The sequence below is a fragment of the Apium graveolens genome, chromosome 2, assembly GCF_009905375.1.
Source record: "Apium graveolens cultivar Ventura chromosome 2, ASM990537v1, whole genome shotgun sequence".
Taxonomy (NCBI): Eukaryota; Viridiplantae; Streptophyta; class Magnoliopsida; order Apiales; family Apiaceae; genus Apium; species Apium graveolens.
In genome coordinates, this window is record NC_133648.1 from 235,827,342 (window position 1) to 235,832,635 (window position 5,294).

At 36.8% G+C, this 5,294-nt stretch overlaps 1 pseudogene; it reads left to right on the forward strand.

Moving 5' to 3' along the window:
* Positions 1 to 341: 341 nt before the first annotated feature.
* On the forward strand, positions 342 to 2,301 carry LOC141697959 (gibberellin receptor GID1C-like; annotated as a pseudogene).
* Positions 2,302 to 5,294: the final 2,993 nt, after the last annotated feature.

The window sequence follows — 5,294 nt, forward strand, 5'->3', positions numbered from 1 at the left end:
AATCTCATATAATAAAAAAGAGGAGGAGTACCGTAACAAGTTACCGGAAAGAAAGACTACCCGACATGTAAGAAAATTTTAAGAAAGTAGGACCCACATGTAACTGTAACAGTTTGTTATTCGCAACTCATTTTGTCGTCTCTCTCCTGCTTAGCCTTCACATAACCGTGCACATTAGCTACACTTTACATGTACACTAACATGCACAAGGAAAGCTTATCCTACACCACCACATCTTTCTCTTTGTACAGCTCTTGCCACGCAACCCCAAATCTAATATCTCTCTGTACATTAAATACTGTGTGTAAGAAGAAGACATCACTTAAGATTGTGCATATCTATTACAACAAGTATATTTGATCACTTTACAACCCCCCCCCCAGATCTTTATATATACATATAGATATAGATTATGGAAAGGGTACTTTTTTGGTCCTTAGAAATGTGATCTTTGTGGAAGTGATATAGATTTTTATCAAGATTTTGTTGGATATTTGTTGAAAGGAGTAGAGAATGGCAGAGTCAGGGACTAATGAAGTTAATGAGTCTAAGGTATGTCATTTTTTGATTTTGTTGTGATTTTTGATTGGTGGGTTTTTGTTATATTTGGATTTCATATATGGGTTTTTAAGTTTTGATGTTCTGATTTGAAGTTTTGATTTTTAGGTTGATTTTAGGGGTTTTGATTGTGTTTGCATATAAGTGTTGATAGTTAAGATTGAACAAGTGTAGTTTGAAGTTTTTATAGAATTTCCCCTCACTTGTTATGAGTTCGAATTCTCAATCTCCTCGCCGCATACTTAAAAGACTAGTGCAACTATGTAACTTACATTTGTAATTAAATGAATATATCTAGTCAATTCTATTAGGTGTTTAGTTATATTGGCAACAAAGTTGTATCCTTTTAATCTTGCTTAGGGTTTGGAGATTTTTAGTGTCGAGAAGCTTTTACAGCAGCAGCTTTCAGGTTTGATATAGGTCTAGGGCTATATTGCTCCTCATTCTTTTTCTTTTGTTCTAGCTACTTTAAACTTTGAAGTCATCTACACGAAAAATAAAGTTTCAAGTTAGTCAGTTTGTTCCTTATTCCGGGGAAGACTGAGTCACAAATTTGCAGTTAAACATTTTCCATTTTAGATCTTCCGGAATATCTGTTATATAGTCATGTAGGCATTAGCTAGTAAAAATAGATTGTAAATTTTACTATTTATAGGTGCAGGTCATCATGAGTTTATACAAGTTTTCAGTTATAAACTGTGCTTTGTGTATAGATGGTGGTTCCACTCAATACATGGATCCTCATCTCCAATTTCAAGTGGCATACAACCTTCTTCGCCGACCTGATGGGACTTTCAACCGCCACTTGGCTGAGTTTCTTGACAGGAAGGTCCCGTCTAATTGAATCCTATGAATGGTTTTTTTCTTCGATATGGTCATTGACCGTCCAACGAGCCTGCTGACCCGAATCTATCGACCAGCAGAAGCTGCAGAGGAAGCACCTAAGTTTGGTGATCTTGAGAAGCCCTTGAGCTCTAGTATTGTTCCTGTCATAATCTTTTCCATGGTGGAAGTTTTGCACATTCCTCTTCAAACAGTGCTATCTATGACAGTCTATGTCGACGTCTAGTAGGCCTTTGTAATGCTGTTGTGATCTCAGTAAATTATCGACGTGCTCCCGAGGACCCTTACCCTTGTGCCTATGATGATGGCTGGACTGCAGTTAGGTGGTTCATTCCAAGACATGGCTTCAAAGTCGGGACTCTAAAGTTCATATATTCTGGCTGGTGATAGCTCCGGTGGTAATATTGTTCACAATGTTGCTCTGAAAGCAGCAGAATCAGGAATTGAAGTGATCGGAAATATATTACTCAATCCAATGTTCGGCGGAAAAGAGAGAACTGAATCAGAGAAGCGACTAGATGGGAAATATTTTGTCACTGTTAGAGACCGAGTTGGTACTGGAGAGCATTTCTTCCCGAAGGTGAAGATAGGGATCATCCTGCATGTAATCCTTTTGGGTCCTAAGGCTACAAGCACTGTTGGTTTAAAGTTCCCAAAAAGTCTTGTCGTCGTGGCTGGTTTGGACCTTGTTCAGGATTGGCAGTTAGCTTATGCAGAAGGGCTTAAGAGGGCTGACCACAAGGTTAAACTTCTATATTTGGACAAGGCAACATAGGGTTTTACTTGTTGCCCAACAATGACCACTTTTACACTGTGATGGATGAGATACAAAACTTTGTGTGTTCTGACTGTTCAATAGATCAACTAATACAGGCACCAGTACTTCAGAGCTTGATCTAATGCTTGACATGATTTCTTTCAACTAGTTGAAGTTTGTTAAGTTGTCATTCTCATACTAATTATGATGTTGATCCTAGCTTCACCTGGATCGTGCTTTCCAACGGGATTCCTCTTACAAAAGATGTTTTGGTTGTAATTCTCACAAGCATAGTTCATCATCTAGATGTATTTGCATGTGTGTATCATTGGCACCCATGTGTTTGAACTTGAGCGTTTGTAGTTTGTAAAGAAGCTTGTGTAATAGCTACTTCGTGTTGCCTGACTTCTTTCCCCGAAGGAGAGGAAGACAGAATTGTATTGATAAAATCTGGTGCCAAAGGATGGCCCGGATATGTCTATATGCTAATTTCATCGTTGTACTGATTGACCTATGTTATGTTTGTACATATTAGAATTATATACCTGGCTGTATAAACAGGCTGTGTTCCTCCAAACTGTCTTCATATATTGTTCTCCATATTTTTACTCAATTCGAATACTATTATGTATGTTTAGGCAAAGACGATAACAAAGGAATTGAGGAGGTATTTAAGTTTATGGCTGCCACCTGCTACAACTAAATGAGTTTCTACACGGATTTTCTCATTTTCTGTAAATGATTTGCACAAGTGATTGACCGTGTCTGTGTCTATCATTCATAAGATACATGTACAGTTGGATTAGAAGATTATGTCTGTGACTCCTGTGGTTTCATATAAATTTGTAAAGAACATGTTCTAACACTGTATATGATCCATTTCAACATTTTGTGTCTCTTTTTGGAATCCTGGATCCAATATGGCATACCATATTCTTGGAGGTCCTATTTGGCGAGATAGTTAAATGTTTAGTTGTTAAATCACGGGTTTGAAGCCTCTTTATGGATAATATTACGTATACGGGGCCGTATGCTAATACAGGATCCTTGTGCACGGGTTACTATCTTTATATTGGTGGTTGTATATGAGTTGCCGGAGGAAAGAGAGATACAAAGTTTGTCTTATTTGACCTAAAATCGTAATTTTAAGCAAAAAATACCAAGGAAGAAAAATACTCTCTACTTTCCATGTCAACATGTAATCTTATGTAATCTACTGACGAAGATCTAGTATCACTGGATTAACTTCAACTGTATTTACATAATGTTCTGCAAACAGGTAGATGGGAAGAACCTTTCATTTTTGAAATTCTTTTAAAAATATCCCCCCCCTCCCTATTCATTAATGCAATTACTTGAATGAACAGGACAAGTTACCCCAGAGTTTTATTTACAAACTTTAATATACCCATCAACCTGTGGACCAAACTTATATGCAGATTCTGACCTTTGGCCCAAAAATAAAAGACCTGTTTAATACAAGAGGTCTAGGTATGTTGCAAAACTCCAAGCTTCTGCCAAGACCACTAAAATGATCTTTTCTTCCTAGCCTAGGTGAAAATTGAAATGATAACATGCTGTGAGTAATGCCAAGAGCTGGAAGAAAATTCAAGCAAATTTGTTGTTGGACAATAGTGTCAACTGTCAACCTACTCTGTAATTCGTAAATGAGCAAAAAAAAAAAGGGAACCTTGGAAAAACATGGAAACCTGTTCATCCTATTCATCATAGATGATCTACGTAGTTCAAAAACTAGGATTAAATCATATTTAGTGCGCTTTTTTCTGCTGAAACCTCTAGGAATTGACCCCATTTGTGTCCTTGCATAATAGCTTTTAACTATGATGTCAGCAATTGTTACTAGCAACAAGACTAAAGATCAAAAAACACCATAGTATCAGAGAAATTAATTGACCTTAACATATTGGTAGTAGGGTTAATCTTACTTGGATTGAACTCAAAGTGTTTGGCCTTGAACGTCTAGACTCACCATAACCCAAACAATTGCAAGGATCTAGGGAATACCACATTTGCTTCCCGCAGGCAACAATTTTTGCTCAACCTCCAAGAAAACCACAATGGTAACACACTGTTTATGTTTCTTCAGCTTCATAACAAAGTACGGTCCAAATTCCTCTTACTACTGACATCATATTAGCTCAACCTGCCTCGTCAGTAAACAAGTAAATAAAACAAGAATCTTGGCTTGACGAGTTGGCCAAACCTCCCCGTAATGGCATAAACATTTCATTAAAACATCTTTACCAAAACAATAGATGCCATTCAGGTAAAGCTGCAAATTATTAGAATTTTGAAAACTGCTCCAATCTAAATATTAGAGAGTTAAAGGATATGCAAGTAAATTAGCCGAAAAAAGGGAGGTGTGAAAGTATTTCCAACACAACAGTGCACACAAATATGGCAGTAATCAAGGAAATCTCATCAGCATGTAGTGAGTTGAGGAACTGATTCGTTCCCTATTCTGACACAGACATTGCAAAAAAGTAGTCCGCTATCTCTTCCTATTGCTAAGTACAGCTAATGGAGTGACAAATTAAATATTGCAGTAACTAGATTATCCCTGAAAATCAACTAAAATAATTAAATGTCATCGGCGTGTATATTCACTATTCAGTAATTAAACCGAGTTCCCCCAAATGCTGGAGTATACATTAAAATTAAAAAATAAACAGATGAATAGATAGCAGTGTTTATTTCAAGTCCGAGCTGGGTAGATCTAATACTGGGACTGAGACCATGAAGGCTACCACTGAACACTAATCCTTAACAAGCAATATATGCCTGGAAAATGAGCTACACATATCAACCTCTTAGAAAAGGGTATTCATTTTCTACTTCATTCTATTCCAAAAATTCACGGGGGCTCCAAAAGATAAATGATAAACAGGAAGGCAAATATATTGGAATCTCTTGCACAAGTCAATGAAAAGGTTTAGTGCATATAATGTCTTCTCTAGAATTAAAATAGTCCTGATTTTAGTTTCAACAAAAGAGACTCAAAAGGAACTACCTAAAAAACGATTAATATTTGAAATACATATCAAGTTTATCTGTGTGCTCAATGCAATTTGGTAAAGTCTACGAGATTTCAAAGTCTGATGGTGGTTGTCTACCA